Here is an 18,079-nt window from a genome sequence, read left to right as displayed (position 1 = left end):
AAAAGAGCGGAAACCGGATTGGAGAGGGTCGAGAAGAGAGTTATCAGAGAGATAGCGGATAAGACGGGCATGGACGTTCCAGGAGTTTAGAGATGAAGGGAAGATTAGAAACAGGTCTATAGTTAGCGGCACAGTTTTGGTCAAGGGATTTTTTTTAAAGTAGTGGATGTATGATGGCATGCTTAAATGAGGTAGGAAATATTCCAGAAGAGAGACAAAGGTTAAATATTTTAGTTAAGTGAGTGGTGACAGCAGGGGAAAGGGACTGAAGGAGATGTGACAGAATGGGGTCACTGGTGCAAGTGGTTGGGCGAGAAGATGCAAGAAGCCTGCTTACTTCTTCTCCTGTGAGTTGTTCAAAATCAGAGAGTGAGCTAGATGCAGTGGGGGAGGGAGGACAGTGCATGGTATGAGGGGATTGGAAGATAATTTTATGTCGGATCTGGTCAATTTTTTCTTTGAAGTAATTGTCCAGATCGTCAGCTCGAAGCTCTGTGGTTGGGGGTCTGCACTCTTGAGTTGAGTAGGGAGTGAAAAGTGTCAAAGAGACGTTTAGGGTTATTGGACAGTGAGGTGATGAGGGTGTTGAAATAGGTTTGTTTGGAGAGGTGAAGGGCAGTGTTGTATGTTCTGAGCATAAACTTATAATGGATGAAATCTTCGTGTAGATTGGATATTCTCCACAAACGTTCGGTGCACCTAGAGCACCGCTGCAGGAAACATGTTTGCAGGGTGTACCAGGGTTGTTGCCATCTGTGTCATGTTGTTTTTTGTATAGAAGGTGAAATTTCATCCAGGGCACTTTGAAGTGTTTCATTGTAATGCTTCAATGCAGAATCAGGACATGAGAGGGAGGAGATAGGGGCCAATGATGATTGCAAGTTCTTCATAAGTTTCTGGGTGTTAATGACCTGTATGTTTCTTTAAGTATGGACAGTGAGGGTGACCTGAGATGGATGGCAGTTCTTGATACAGAATGAAAGAAGGTTGTGGTCAGAGAGCAGGAGAGTGGAGTTTGCGAAATCATCCACTGCACAAAGCCGAGAAAAGACCAAGTTGAGGGAATTTCCGTCTTCATGCGTTGGAGAGTTAGTAAGCTGCGAGAGGCCGAATGAGGAGGTTAGAGATAAAAGGTGAGTAGCAGATGGGGAGAGGGGAAGAGCAATGGAGATGTTGAAATCGCCCATGATGAGGGTGGGGATGTCACAGGAGAGCAAATGTGGGAGCCAGTTGGCAAAATGATCCAGGAACTGATGGGAGGGGCTGGAAGGACGATACACCACTGCCACTCGCATGGAGAACGGGGTGTAGAGTCTGATGGCATGGACCTCAAAAGAAGGGAAGACAAGTGAGGGTACTTGAGGGATAACCTGAAAGGTACATTTTGGTGATAGGAGCAGACCAATGCCTCCACCTGATCTATTTTCTGATCTTGGGGTATGAGAAAAGTGTAGTCCCCCAAAGGAAAGAGCAGCAGTAGCAATAGTGTCTGACTGCTGGATCCAGGTCTCAGTAAGAGCCAGAAGGTTAAGAGAATTGGAAAGGAAGAAGTCATGGATGAAAGTGAGTTCAGGCTCGGACTGGCCCACCGAGGGACCGTTGGATCCCTCGGTGGGCCCCGCCCCCGCCTGACCATGAATGTCACTGAACAAGCCAGCTTGCTGCCGGCTGCTTGTACCTGTGAATCAGATCATCCAAGTAGTGCAATTACATACTCACCACCTTTCCTAGCATGTCTCTTGCAGCCCCCTGTGCTTATTCCATCTTCAATCTCAGCGATGTTCTATCTTCCTGTATTCAGCGGCCGCTCATTACCTATGCGCATAAGTAATGAGCGGCTCATTACATATGCGTATATGTAATGAGCGGCTCAGCGGAACCACGTGGACGCTGAAAGCAGGAAGAAGAACAGAGGTGAGATTGAAGATGGAATAAGCACCGGCCGGGGGCTGCCAGAGACATGCTAGGAGAGGTGGTGAGTGCCTCTGTCCTGTCCCTGCGCTCTGCCCTGTCCTGTCCCTGCGCTCTGCCCTGTCCTGTCCCTGCGCTCTGCCCTGTCCTGTCCCTGTGCTCTGCCCTGTCCACTCAGCTGCACTCTGCCCTGTCCCTGCGCTCTGCCCTGTCCCCTCTGCTGCACTCTGCCCTGCGCTCTGCCCTGTCCCTGCGCTCTGCCCTGTCCCCTCAGCTGCGCTCTGCCCTGTCCCTGCGCTCTGCCCTGTCCCCTCAGCTGCACTCTGCCCTGTCACTGCGCTCTGCCCTGTCCCTGCACTCTGCTCTGTCCCCTCAGCTGCGCTCTGCCCTGTCCCCTCAGCTGCACTCTGCCCTGTCCCTGCGCTCTGTCCTGTCCCCTCAGCTGCGCTTTGCCCTGTCCCTGCGCTCTGCCCTGTCCCCTCAGCTGCACTCTGCCCTGTCACTGCGCTCTGCCCTGTCCCCTCAGCTGCGCTCTGCCCTATCACTGCGCTCTGCCCTGTCCCCTCAGCTGCGCTCTGCCCTGTCCCTGCGCTCTGCCCTGTCCCCTGAGCTGTGCTCTGCCCTGTCCCTGCGCTCTGCCCTGTCCCCTCAGCTACACTCTGCCCTGTCACTGCGCTCTGCCCTGTCCCTGCACTCTGCCCTGTCCCCTCAGCTGCGCTCTGCCCTTTCCCTGCGCTCTGCCCTGTCCCCTCAGCTGCGCTCTGCCCTTTACCTGCCGCCGCTCTCTTCTCTTTGGGTATGTGCACACATTGTGGATTGTGCTGCGGATTTGGCTGAATCCGCAGGTAAAATGACCTGTGCTTTACCTGCAGATTTAGTGCGGATTTCGCCTGCGTTTTTACACCTGCGTATTCCTATAATGGAATGGGTGTAAAAACGCTGTGGATTCCGTACAAAGAAGTGACATGCTGCAGAAAATAAACCGCAACAAATCTGCGTAGAATTTTCCGCAGCATGTGCACAGCGGATTTGGTTTTCCATGGGATAACATGGTACTGTACACCGCATGGAAAACTGCTGCGGATTCGCATCCAAATCTGCAACATGTGCACATACCCTTCCTCTGCCTGTGCCAACGCTCTCCTCTTTCTCTGCCTGTGCCAACGCTCTCTTCTCTGTGCCGCTACGCTCTGCATGCACGTGAGTTTTGTACAGGCCACAATATGTTTCGCGCTGTAAACAAGAAATGGCCGTCAGTGTCAGTATAACTTCAAGGAAATCTATCAGCAGAATTCACATTCCAATCTGCCTGCATTAGCGGACCTGATGAGGCTGGTGAACTGACTCAAATCCATGTCTGGTTGGCTGGATAATCCTGCATGAAGGTTTCGCTGCCTGAATCTCCGCTGGGCGTTTTCTGAGCGCTAGTCGGGTTGTGAAATTCTCATCTTATAAGGTCCCAGGATTATACAATCATTCCTACAAGCCGTGCACCAACCAGAGGAGCACAGGAGGGAGCGCTGAGTAATTACAGGGGGTGGGAGGGTGAATGCACAGGTTACACAGCCTGGAGCTGTAATACTCCTATGTCACGGGGAGCGCTGCTCCTGCAGCTGTACATTCTATCGTCCCACAGGGGAGAGATGGATGTGAACTACAGCTCTGGAATGTAATACAGCAGGTAGCTCATTATTCTGTATGAAGGACTATGCGGTGCCCATAATTCTGTATGGAGGACTATGCGGTGCCCATAATACTGTATGTAGGGATATGTGGTGTACTGTATGCTGTGCCAGGCCTGCCATTGCCATTAATGATCCCTCTTCTGGATTCTTCTGTTTGGTTCTTGTATGTGCGGTGATGGCGCTGACATCCTTGTGTTCAGACATCTTTTCTCCAAGTCTCTAAATTAAAATGTCCACTATTGTACTAACGTACGGCGAGGGGTTCCGTCGGTCCCTGCAGCTAATCGCACAGGTACCAGGAGGCTTTCACCGCTAAGACCGGCAGGCAGCAACGCTGCCTGGCTGGTCCAGGCGAATTTTAGCCCCCCCTGCAGATACAAACGCTTCGATTGGCTGGGCTGTGTAGCATCTACCATGGAACGCTTGTTGGGACAAAGTGATCACTATACCCCCTACGTCAATCCTTGGGGGTGTAGGTTCCAAAATGGGGTCACTTTTTAACTTCAAAGTAACACAGGTCAGATTTGCAAAAAATGACCTGGGCATTAAGGTGAAAACAGGCCTGCGGCCCTAAAGGATTAAATGAATCGTAGTGCGGAAAGATCTGCAGCATATGAACAACGGTGCAGCTTTTAGTAGAATTAGGATGCTGAAATGATGCAGATTTGGCATTGGATATACGGCAAAAGAACCCATGGTGTAATTCTGCAGTCTCAAAGCCTAAATGTTGAGTTGTACATTACTGTAGGTGGGCCCCTAAAATTAATTCCCTTGGTGGGCCCTAGACACCCCAGTCCGACCCTGGGTGAGTTTATTACACACTGAGCGAGAATTCCAAAGAGAACAATTGAAAGAGATAGAAAACTGGACTCAAGCATGCTGGACTTATTGGCAGAAGCTGGACTCATCTTTGGGACTCTGTTTACTGGGCAGCTGCAACTGGTGGTGGACTCTGCTCCATGGCTGCACTATGGTGATGGATCCGGTTATGGTGATGGATCCGGGTGGAGGAGAAGATGCACGCAGGTGGTGGGCTCTGTTGCTAGGAGCGTACGCAACAGAGCAAAGCTACGTGGTGTTTCCCCTGTATTGTCATTTTTCCTCATGTGTATTTAGTGCAGTGGTGGGATTAGTTTCCACACCGACCAATTCCCTAGAGAGGGTTTAGGTGCAGGGCGAGTCAGGGTTTTAAGGTTCCTGTGCGTCGCCCAGTGCGGAACCGGCATAGGGAACGTTAGGAGTGCAGAGACACTGGCTCAGGGGAGTACAGGAGGTCTCCACTTCCCTATTCCCTATTGCAGGGCAACCATTGTTAATGTTACCCAGGTTCCCCTTTATTATTTAAATTCGCCTAACTGGAGGCGGGGTTTCCAGACTATTGTATAAATACGTGTAATACCTAAATTCGCCACTTGGAAGCGGTGTATCCAACTGCATGTCTCATTATTTAAATTCGCCCAACTGGAAGCGGTGTATCCAGGGTCACGTGTGTCATATGGGTTCGCCTTGCTGTACTCGCTGCGTCCAGACACACGTGACCGTGACATTATCAGCAACCCCACATTTTTTTTTCTGGTTAGCCTTAGCCATGTGGAGACGGCTGAGTAATTGCTGCCGGGCCTCACTGAGGTGAGTGAGGAGAGGCATGGGGTGTTAGAGCCGCTGCAGCAGTAGTTATCAGGGTCTAGGGCCTTTCCTTGGGCTCAACCAGAAAATCAAATGGCGGCTGCGGTCTGGCAAAAAGCCCCTAGAGTCGCTGCTGGGAAGCGGGACTTTCTCATGCATGCGGAGGTACCCAGGCATGTGGGAAGAGTTGGTGCCCCACAGAGCTGCCTGGTATTCCCCGAGGTGAAGGGGTAGATCCCTGTGGTGAGCAGACTGGTGTATAGTCCGCGGGGCTCACGCCAAATCTTCCATACCATTGAAGAAGCCGCCCCCTCCTGGTTGTGTGGAGGCAACCAGAGAGTGTATTTTTCCTCCATATTCCTGCGGCTCTGGCAAAGTGCCCCCTAGAGTCGCTGCTGGGGAGCAGGACTTGTTCATACAGGCGGACGTACCCAGACAGGTGGGTGGAGTTGGTGATCCCCATGGTGCTGTCTGGGGTTCCCCGAGGTGAAGGGGTACGTCCCTGTAGTGAGCAGACTGGTGTTATAGTCCGCGGGGCTGACGCCAAATGTTCTATACCACCGAAGAGGCCGCCCCCTCCTGGTCGCTTGGAGGAAGGCGACCAGCGAGTGTATTTCTCCTCCATATCCCGGTTCCCTTCTCCTCCAGGTGTGAGCAGCAGGTGCTGCGGGGGAGTAGGGACAAATCTCACCCCTCGCCATTAACCAACCCTGGGAGGCACAGACCTCATGGTGAAAGGGTTGGAGGGTGGTGTCCCTTGGCGAATAGCGGGGGTGTGAGTGTGGACACAGGGGGACGCCTCTGTTGTCGAGTCCAGAATGAGTTCACCAAAATATGACAAACGAATGTGTGGCAATAAACGTTCAGGTCCGGACCTGTGTGTGAACGAGCATGTATGGGTGGCGACCAAAAAACATCTTGTGGAAGTGTGTTGTGGAGTCTGATCAGCTCATAGCAAACATACACATACATAAACTTGTTCCCCAGGTCGACGCTGTGGAGATGAGTTGTGCCTCCAGAACATGTATTGCCAATACCAGCGGTGCGTTTGTCATAAACCTGAAGTGTCAGGTGGTGGTGGGGTGAACCCAGGATCTGGGCGTCCCCGCTGTAGGTGTTTCCCTTCGGAGGAGTGGTCTTGAGGGTCCAGAGGCCCCTCATTAAGGAGGGGGTACTGTCATGATCCAAGGTGGATCTGACAAGTAAATGGACAAAGTGAACTTTTTTTCCTTTGGCTTGGTGCCAAAGTGGGTTGATTGCCCCTGGTGGCCATTAGAATTATTACACGTGGTGTCGTTCATTCTAAGTTGCCCCGGTGGTGGTGAGCGGTAGTGCACTTTAGTTTCTTTGGTTTAATGTGCACGTAATTATAAAACAGGTGTGATGCTCTATAAATGAGTGTCAGGTGTGTTTGTTCACTGTTGGTGATATTGTGAGTCCGTCATTTGGGAAGCAAGTATGGGTGATGAAGGAGCTGAACAAGAGTCCTGGGCAGCCCAGCCAGAGTGGTTGAGTCAGCTATGGAGTCTGCAGGGAGAGCTGGCATGGATTGGTGGAGTTCTACGATGTGGCCAGCAAGAAGGGCTGGCATGGCATGGTGGAGTCGCAGTTTATGGTGTCAGCAGGAAGTGCTTGCATGGCTTGGTGGAGTGGCGACTTTGGTGAGAGTTGCACTCAGCATGCTGGACTTGGTTGCTGAAAACTGGACTCAAGCATGCTGGACTTATTGGCAGAAAAGTTGGACTCAAGCATGCTGGACTTTTTGGCAAAAGCTGGACTCATCTTTGGGACTCTGTTTACTGGGCAGCTGAAACTGGTGGTGGACTCTGCTCCATGGCTGCACTATGGTGATGGATCCGGTTATGGTGATGGATCTGGGTGGAGGAGAATGTTATGATTGAGTCACCGTAGGAGGCAGACACAAAAATAGAAGCTACGTCCAGAAAACCTTATAAGTTGGCAACTATCAGATTGCAGACCCCTGAACCTATCAACACAACTAGCAGTAGCCGTGGGGGGTTCCTACGGTGCCCTAGACCCCTTGATCACAGCCGGAGAGCTAAATAGCCTAAAGACAGAAAAGGAAATCTAAACTGCCCCAGAGCAGACCCCAAAGTAAAAGGCAGCCCCCAACATATAATGACGGTGAAGCAAGATGAAAAAACACTCACACAGATAGAAAGATAGGCTGAGCAAACGATGGGGCCCAAGCTAACTAAACAGAACAGGAAAGGAAAGTTGCTGTCTGCAATCTGCCAAAACCCTATCAAAGAAATAAGCCAACAAGCTGATATGGAAAAAGACCCCGAAGCAGCTAGGCTTTAAAAACTAAATCATCACTCAGGTATTTTCAGAAGACAGAGGTAAAGGAATTCAGCTCACCCCAGCAGGGAATGGCAGAAATCCAGAATAACAAAGCAAAACAAAGTTAAAGCCCAAATGCAAAAAGCAGAGCAGAAAACTTAGCTTTAGAAGAGCAGGAATTCAGACTGGTCTCCAAGGATCCCACAGAGAAATCACCCGCAGGGCAGAAGGGCGTTGGCAGCCTTATATCCAGTCAGTAACTCCACTCAGCTAGTCATCATCATTAGGCTCAGGTGTTTGATAATCAGGCTCACTACCTTTCTTTTCCAGAAGAGGGAGTTCCTCGGGCCTCAGTAGTGAAGGGGAAAATGAACTCACAACAGTACCTCCCCCTTGAGGAGGGGTCACCGAACCCTCAACCACGCCACCAGGGTGATCAGGGTGAGCCCGATGAAAAGCACGCACCAATCTTTTGGCATGAATATCAGAGGCTGAGACCCAGGAATTATCCTCCTGACCATAACTCTTCCACTTAACCAAATACTGGAGTCTCCGTCTAGCCAGACGGGAATCCAGTATCTTCTCTACCTCATACTCCATGTTACCTTCAACCAATACAGGGTCTGGAGGTGCCACCCCCGGAACAACAGGTTCAACAAACCTCTTCAACAAAGATTTATGGAACACATTATGGATTTTAAATGTGACAGGAAGAGCCAAACGAAAAGAGACCGGATTAATAATCTCCAAAATCTTGTAAGGTCCAATAAATCTAGGCTTAAACTTAGGAGAAGCCACCTTCATAGCAATATTTTTTGATGATAACCACACCATATCACCAACCTTAAACTGGGGACCAATGGTCCTATGTCGGTTGGAAAACCGCTGGGCCTTTTCCTGGGAGAGAGATAACTTATCCACCACTTGGTCCCAGATCTGGTGCATTCTCTCCACCACAGTGTCAACACCTGGGCAGGCAGAGGGCTCCACCTGCCCTGAAGAAAATCGAGGATGAAACCCAAAGTTACAAAAAAAAGGTGACAAAGTGGCAGAACTAGCTCTATTATTTAAAGGAAATTCGGCCAAGGGCAAAAATGAAACCCAGTCATCCTGATCAGCAGAAATAAAACATCTCAAATATGACTCCAAGGTCTGGTTTGTTCTCTCTGTCTGCCCATTGGTCTGAGGGTGAAAAGCAGATGAGAAGGACAACTGAATTCCCAGCTTAGAACAGAAAGTTCTCCAAAATCTAGACTCAAACTGAACTCCTCTGTCAGATACAATGTTCTCAGGAATCCCGTGCAAGCGAACCACTTGTTGCAAAAACAGGGGCACTAACTCAGAGGAAGACGGCAACTTAGGGAGTGGTACAAGATGAATCATCTTAGAGAACCTATCACAAATCACCCAAATAACAGTCATCCTTTGAGAGACAGGCATATCAGAGATGAAATCCATTGAAATATGGGTCCATGGCCTCTTGGGGACAGGCAAAGGCATCAACAACCCACTAGAGCGAGAACACGATTTAGACCAGGAGCACGTCCCACAGGACTGCACAAAATTCCTGACATCACGAGACAAGGAGGGCCACCAAAAAGACCGACTCACCAGATCTCTAGTACCAAAAATACCTGGATGACCAGCCAAAGCAGAGCAATGAACTTCAGACATCACTCTCTTCTTCCACTGGTCAGGAACATACAACTTTCCACTGGGACAACGCTCAGGTTTGTCCTCCTGGAACTCTTCCAGAGCACGTCTCAAATCGGGCGAGATGGCAGAAAGAACTACCCCTTTGCCTAAGATGGTAGCAGGCTTGGTCACCACAGGAGAATCAGCAAAGAAGCTCCTAGAGAGGGCGTCAGCCTTGACATTCTTAGTTTCAGGAAGAAAAGAAACCACAAAATCAAAACGTGTAAAAAACAAGGCCCACCTAGCCTGTCTAGGGTTCAAGCGCTTAGCCGACTCTAGGTAAATCAAATGCTTGTGGTCAGTGAGGACCACGACTTGATGCTTAGCTCCCTCCAACCAATGTCTCCACTCCTCAAATGCCCATTTCATGGCCAACAGTTCCCGATTCCCCACATCATAGTTACGTTCAGATGGAGAGAACTTTCGGGAAAAGAAAGCACAGGGATTCATTTTAAATGTTACAGGATCCTTTTGGGACAAAACAGCCCCTGCACCAATCTCAGAAGCATCCACCTCTACCTGGAACGGAAGTGAGACATCAGGTTGCCGCAAAACCGGGGCGGAGGTGAATCTTCGCTTCAGCTCCTGAAAGGAAGAAACAGCCTCCGGAGACCAATTTAACACATCAGCACCCTTCTTAGTCAAATCAGTCAATGGCTTGGCAATACTAGAAAATTTTGCTATAAATTTCCGATAAAAATTAGCAAAACCCAAAAACTTCTGGAGGGCCTTCAAAGAAGTGGGATGAACCCAATCGTAAATGGCCTGTACCTTGGCCGGGTCCATTTCAATAGTTGACGGAGACAAAATAAATCCCAAAAAAGAAATCCTCTGTACTCCAAAAAGGCATTTAGATCCTTTGACATTCAGGGAATTCTCCCTCAAGATCCGGAACACAGGCCGAATATGTTCCACATGAGAATCCCAATCCTTGGAGAAGATCAAAATATCATCCAGATAGATAATCAAAAATTTATCGACAAAATCTCGGAAAATATCGTTCATAAAGCACTGGAAGACAGAAGGGGCATTAGTGAGCCCAAAAGGCATCACCAGGTACTCAAAATGTCCCTCCGGAGTATTAAACGCCGTCTTCCATTCATCCCCATGCTTAATGCGAATAAGATTATACGCCCCCATGAGGTCAAGCTTGGTAAACCAGCAAGCACCTTTAACTCTGGAAAATAGATCAGAAATCAGGGGTAACGGATACTGATATTTAACAGTAATCTTGTTGAGTGCACGATAATCAATACAAGGTGTTAATCATCCATCCTTTTTGGCTACAAAAAAAAAAACGGCACCTAAGGGTGACGAGGATGGTCTAATATGACCCTTCTCCAACGCCTCCTTAATATAGGATCGCATAGCCTCGTGCTCGGGTACAGATAAATTGAAGAGCCGACCCTTGGGAAATTTACACCCCGGGCTCAGTTCAATTGCACAGTCATAACTCCTATGAGGAGGCAGAGACGCAGACTCATTCTCACTAAATACATCATAAAAGTCCGCCAAATAATCAGGAACATCATGCGACTGAGGAGAGGTGGAAAACACCGGAGCCTCACTAAAGGCACACCGACAACCCCAACTCACCACAGACACAGATTTCCAATCCAAAACTGGATTATTAATTTGTAACCAGGGAAACCCCAGAACAATAGTATCATGCAGATTATGCAACACCAAAAATCTGCAATTTTCTTGATGGTCTGGGGCGACCCGCATTACCACCTGGGTCCAAAACTGAGGTTTATTTTTAGCCAAAGGAGTAGCATCAATCCCCCTCAAAGGGATAGGCGTCTGCAGAGGTATCATCGGAAATCCACAACGTTTAGCAAAATCCAAGTCCATTAGGTTTAGGGCTGCTCCCGAATCCACAAAAGCCTTGGCGGAAAATGTGGACAGGGAGCAGATCAGAGTAATAGCCAGAAGAAACTTAGGTTGAACACCACCAACAGAAAACGTGTGTGCAAAGCGTTTCTCTCGTTTAGGACAGACAGAAATAATATGCAAGGCATCTCCACAGAAAAAACACAACTTATTACGCCTTCTGAACTCCTGTCGCTGCTCTCTGGACAAAACTCTATCACATTGCATAGGTTCAGACATTTGTTCAACAGGTGGCAACACCTCTCGTGCAGCTTTGCGTTCGCGCAAACGCCGATCAACCTGAATGGCTAATGACATAGAATCGTCAAGACCAGAGGGAACAGGAAATCCCACCATAGTATCTTTTACGGCTTCTGACAACCCCTTCCGAAAGAGAGCAGCCAAGGCATTATCATTCCAGGTAGTAAGTACTGCCCACTTTCGGAATTTTTGACAGTACAATTCTGCAGAATCTCGACCCTGGTTCAATGCCAGCAGTGTCTTTTCAGCCTGATCAATGGCATTAGGTTCGTCATACAACAACTTCAAGGCTTGAAAAAATGCGTTCCCATTAGTCAGAATAGGATCATCTGGTTTCAAAGAAAACGCCCAATCCTGGGGATCCCACGCAGCAAAGAGATGGCAATTTTAACCTGCTGCACGGAGCTCCCTGACGAGTTAGGCTTCAAGGCAAAAAATAATTTACAATTATTTTTGAAATTCAAAAATGTAGACCGATCCCCAAAAAATACATCAGGTGTAGGAATCTTTGGTTCAGCAGCATGTGAATGAGCAAGGTAGGCGGAAATTCCCCGCACTACCGCAGCGAGCTGCTCCACATGATCAGACAATTGCTTTATCTCCATTGAGAGAAAAAAAAAAAATTCCCCCTACGGCCTCAGAGATAGAGGAAAAAATATACACACTTTTTTTTTTTTTTACAATTCTTTCCTGCTATTGAGTACCCTAGGATCTGCGGTATGGCGGGTGATTCTGTTGTGATTGAGTCACCGTAGGAGGCAGACACAAAAATAGAAGCTACGTCCAGAAAACCAGAGAAGTTGGCAACTATCAGATTGCAGACCCCTGAACCCATCAACACAACTAGCAGTAGCCGTGGGGGGTTCCTACGATGCCCTAGACCCCTTGATCACAGCCGGAGAGCTAAATAGCCTAAAGACAGAAAAGGAAATCTAAACTGCCCCAGAGCAGACCCCAAAGTAAAAGGCAGCCCCCAACATATAATGACGGTGAAGCAAGATGAAAAAACACTCACACAGATAGAAAGATAGGCTGAGCAAACGATGGGGCCCAAGCTAACTAAACAGAACAGGAAAGGAAGGTTGCTGTCTGCAATCTGCCAAAACCCTATCAAAGAAATAAGCCAACAAGCTGATATGGAAAAAGACCCTGAAGCAGCTAGGCTTCAAAAACTAAATCAGCACTCAGGTATTTTCAGAAGACAGAGCTAAAGGAATTCAGCTCACCCCAGCAGGGAATGGCAGAAATCCAGAAAAACAAATCAAAACAAAGTCAAAGCACAAATGCAAAAAGCCAAGCAGAAAACTTAGCTTTAGAAGAGCAGGAATTCAGACTGGTCTCCAAGGATCCCACAGAGAAATCACCCGCAGGGCAGAAGGGCGTTGGCAGCCTTATATCCAGTCAGTAACTCCACTCAGCCAGTCATCATGATTAGGCTCAGGTGTTTGATAATCAGACTCACTACCTTTCTTTACCAGAAGAGGGAGTTCCTCGGGCCTCAGTAGTGAAGGGGAAAATGAACTCACAACAGGAGAAGATGCACACAGGTGGTGGGCTCTGTTGCTAGGAGCGTACGCAACAGAGCAAAGCTAAGTGGTGTTTCCCCTGTATTGTCATTTTTCCTCATGTGTGTTTAGTGCAGTGGTGGGATTAGTTTCCGCACCGACCAATTCCCTAGTGAGGGTTTAGGTGCAGGGCGAGTCAGGGTTTTAAGGTTCCTGTGCATCGCCCGGTGAGGAATCGGCATAGGGAACGCTAGGAGTGCAGGGACACTGGCTCAGGGGAGTACAGGAGGTCTCCACTTCCCTATTCCCTATCGCAGGGCCACCATTGTTAATGTTACCCAGGTTCCCCTTTATTATTTAAATTCGCCTTACTGGAGGCGGGGTTTCCAGACTATTGTATAAATACGTGTAATACCTAAATTCGCCAGTTGGAGGCGGTGTATCCAGCTGCACGTCTTATTATTTAAATTTGCCCAACTGGAGGCAGTGTATCCCGGGTCACGTGTGTCATATGGGTTCGCCTTGCTGTACTCGCTGCGTCCAGACACACGTGACCGTGGCACCTGCCCTGTCTAACTGCCACGTTATAACTGCCTCATAGTTTGATCAAATGTACTTCGATTAAATGTACATTTATGCCTCCCGCCATAAATGCCTCCCCCAAGCTAGGTCTGAATATATAGGAGCCTAAGGCTTAGATCTGTTTTTTTTTCCTCTCTTCTTGTTAACAATCATTCAAACTAAACTAGGACAGCAGGGCACAATAAACGTTGGGCTCAGATAAACCAATGTCCAGGCCTACATGCATCATAAACCACTTTGAAATGTTTCTTGACCTCACAACATAAGGGGACAAACAGAGTAAGTTGAAAAAACTATATACCAGTTATAAGCTTGCATAAGTTGAAAAGACATAAGTAGCATTCAGGATTAACTGCTTGCTGGCATAGAATGGAGTGGATATACACAGGAGTAGAATCAGAGCAGGAATAGAATAAGCTGGTTACCTGTATGAAGAAGATAGAATCATAGAATCATAGAATCATAGAATCATAGAATCGTAGAGTTGGAAGGGACCTCCTGGGCCATCTGGTCCAACCCCCTGCTCAAAGCAGGATTCGCTAAATCATCCCAGTCAGATGTCTGTCCAGCCTCTGTTTGAAGACTTCCATTGAAGGAGAACTCACCACTTCTCGTGGCAGCCTGTTCCACTCATTGATCACTCTAACTGTCAAAAAGTTTTTTCTAATATCTAATCTGTGTCTCTTCCCATTCAGTTTCATCCCATTGCTTCTAGTCTTTCCTTGTGCAAATGAGAATAAAGTTGATCCTTCTACAATGTGACAGCCCTTTAGATATTTGTAGACAGCTATTAAGTCTCCTCTCAGTCTTCTCTTTTGCAAACTAAACATTCCCAAATCCTGCAACCTTTCCTCATAAGGCAGGGTTTGCAGACCGGTCACCATTCTGGTCGCTCTTTTCTGAACTTGCTCCAGTTTGTTGATGTCTTTTTTAAAATGTGGTGCCCAAAACTGGACACAATATTCCAGATGAGGTCTGACCAAAGAGGAGTAGAGGGAAATAATGACTTCACGTGATCTAGACTGTATGCTTCTGTTAATACATCCTAGAATTGCATTTGCCTTTTTTGCTGCTGCATCACACTGTTGACTCATATTCAGTCTGTGATCTATTAGTATACCCAAGTCTTTTTCACATGTGCTGTCACTTAGCCCTATTCCTCCCATTCTATATATGCTTTTTTCATTTTTATTGCCCAGATGTAGTACTTTGCATTTCTCCCTGTTAAAAACCATTCTGTTAGTTGCTGCCCACTTCTCCAGTTTATTTAAATCTTTTTGAATCCTCTCTCTCTCTTCTCTAGTATTAGCTATCCCTCCTAGCTTTGTGTCATCAGCAAATTTAATCAGTTTACCCTCAATTCCTTCATCTAAATCGTTGATAAAGATGTTGAACAATACAGGGCCCAGGACAGAGCCCTGTGGTACCCCACTTGAGACATTCTTCCAACTGGATGTGCAGCCATTTACGACCACTCTTTGGGTCCGATCACTAAGCCAGTTATGAATCCACCTAACAGTTGCCTTGTCCATTCCATACTTAGTCATTTTTTCAATAAGGATTGTATGAGAGACTTTGTCAAATGCTTTGCTGAAGTCAAGATATACTATATCTACAGCATTTCCTTGATCCACCCAATCAGTGATACCGTCATAGAAGGAAATTAAGTTAGTCTGACATGACTTATTAGTTAGAAACCCATGCTGACTCTGTTTAATCACTTCATTCTTATCCAGGTATTGACATACATGTTGTTTAATAATTTGTTCAAAGATCTTTCCTGGTATAGAAGTCAGACTCACTGGCCTATAGTTGCCTGGGTCCACCTTCTTCCCCTTTTTGAAGATAGGAACAACATTTGCTCTTCTCCAGTCTTCTGGCACTTCTCCTGTTCTCCAAGAATTTTCAAAGATTATGGAGAGGGGTTCAAAAATTTCTTCTGCTATCTCCTTCAGTACTCTGGGGTGTAATTCATCTGGACCTGGAGACTTGAATTCATTTAGGTTAGCTAAGTGTTTCCTCACTATCTTTCTGTTTATAGATATCCTGGATTCTTCTATTCCCTTAATAGGACAGTGAATAACAGTTGATGTTGCATTTCCTTTCTGAGAGAAAACAGATGCAAAATAGGAATTTAAAAGTTCAGCCTTCTCAACATCCTGTCTTACCATTTCATCATTTTCATCCTGTAAAAATCCTATAGCATCTTTGACTTTTCTTTTACTTTTGACATATCCCCAAAATCCTTTATTATTGCTTTTGACATCTCTTGCAAGCCTCAGTTCATTTTCAGCTTTAGATAATCTGATTTGTGCCCTGCAGGTTCTGCAGACAGCATTATATTCTTCTTTAGATATGCCTCCCTCTTTCCATTTTATAAACATTTTTTTCTTCCTTTTTAGCATGTGCTTAAGTTCTGTGTTCATCCATCCTGGTTTCCTTAAATGCTTCCTATTCTTCCCTCTTTTCGGAATTGTTAACAACTGTGCTTTGAGAATTTCATTTTTCAAGATTTCCCATCCTTCCTGGACATTTTTGTCTTTAAGGATATCCAGCCATTGGATCCCTCCAATTCTCTTTCTGAATCCCTTAAAATCTGCCTTTCTGAAATCTAACCTTGACGTCTGAGTCTTCACAGGTCTTCCACCTCTAGTAATCCAAAATTCTAAAATAGCATGGTCGCTACCTCCTAGGGTCCCAGCCACTTTTACCTCCTCAACCATTTCCTCCCTGTTTATAAGGATTAGATCCAAGGTAGCAGTTCCCCTTGTTTTCTCCCTTACCTTTTGGAAGATAAAGTTGTCAGCAAGAGAGGATAAGAATTTCCTTGACCTGTTAGTTTTGCCTGAGAGAGATTCCCAACAAATGTCTGGATAGTTGAAATCTCCCATGACAACTATGTCATATTTTTTGGAGAACTTGGCCATCTGATGCATAAAGAGTTCATCTATATATTCGGCTTGCACAGGCGGCCTGTAGTAAATGCCTACAATGGTGTCCTTTCCATTGTTCTGTCCTTGTATTCTTACCCAAACAGTTTCCACAGAACTCCCAGTCTCTGAAGTTTCAATCTCTGTGCAGATATACGCGTTTCGAACATACAATGCGACACCCCCTCCTCGTTTATCAAGTCTGTTTCTTGCAAATAAGTTGTATCCTTCTAGTCTTGTATTCCAATCATGTGTATTGTCCCACCAAGTTTCAGTGATTCCAATTACATCATATTTCTGTTCCTGTGTTAGTAGTTCCAATTCTCCTTGTTTGTTGCCCATGCTTTGTGCATTAGTATAGAAACATTTTAGTTTGTGATTGGTTTCTCTTTCTCCAATATTTTTATTAATTAGATCCTTTTGTCTTTGTTCTTCCTTTCCACTTCTAATAGCAGAGTTCTCAATAGCATTTGTCAGGTGTATGGCTTTTTCTGGTCTTTTGCTTCCCTTCCCATGTTGTTCTAGTTTAAAGCTCTCCTTACAAGTGTAGCAAGGCGACTTCCAAATACATGCTTTCCAGTCTTCGTAAGGTGCACCCCATCTCTAGCAAGTAGTCCATCGTATAAGTAGTTCACTCCGTGATCCAGAAATCCAAATCGTTGCTGACGGCACCATCAACGTAGCCAGTTGTTCACCTGCAGAATCTTATTCCACCTCCTTGTTCCATGGCCATCCACTGGGAGGATGGAAGAGAAGACCACCTGCGCTCCCAGTTCTTTCACTTTCTTGCCTAAGTCTTCAAAGTCTCTGCAGATGATTTCCAGGTCGTTTCTTGCGGTGTCATTTGTCCCCACATGTAGTAGCAGGAATGGGTAGTCATCTGTAGGTCTGAAGAGTCCTGATATCCTGTCAGACACATCTTTAATTTTTGCACCTGGAAGACAGCACATTTCTCTTGTAGTTATATCCGGTCTGCAGATAGCGGCCTCTGTTCCTCTCAACAGGGAATCCCCCATGACCACCACTCTCCGTTTCTTCTTCACAACATTTTTCTTTCTCCATCCAGGAGGACTCTGAGGGCGTACAAGGTTGCTGTTTGTTGGCAAAGTCTTATCCTGATGTATTTCTTCATCGTTTTCCTGCGTGAGAGCCTGGTACTGGTTTCTGAGCAGTATGGGTGCTGACTGCCTCCTGATCCTCCTGCTTCTCTGGGTCACATGTCTCCATTCCTCTGTTTCTTCAGGTGCACTTCGAATTTCTTCTCTTTCTGTAACATGAAGAGATAATTCTGCTCTGTCCAAGAACTCTTCACCTTCCTTAATGATCTTCAACGTAGCTAACCTCTCTTCGAGATTTTGCAACTTTTCCTCCAACAGGGACACAAGCTTGCATTTGTGGCATGTGAAGTTTGGCTTTTCCACTGGTAAATCTGTGAACATGTAGCAAGAAATGCAGCTCACCAAATGGCTCCTGGCCTCTTCCATCTTGAGATTTCTTAAAAAACGATGAAAGATGAGCCAAATTTCTATCGGCGCTCGGTTTTTCCGATTTCCTCTTTTCAGCTGCAACCGCCAAAACCCAGTGATCGTTGAGCTCGCGGAGACTCTTTACTTATCCCAGAAGGCACTGGGAATATGCAAATGATCTCCTCAAGACTCTTCCCCTGGTTTTAGAGATGCGTGTTACATTCATCCATGTTATAACTGCC

This window comes from Dendrobates tinctorius, unplaced genomic scaffold (genome assembly GCF_039654945.1).
Source record: "Dendrobates tinctorius isolate UK_male_01 unplaced genomic scaffold, ASM3965494v1 ptg000079l, whole genome shotgun sequence".
Classification (NCBI taxonomy): Eukaryota; Metazoa; Chordata; class Amphibia; order Anura; family Dendrobatidae; genus Dendrobates; species Dendrobates tinctorius.
This window is presented reverse-complemented; position numbering follows the sequence as displayed.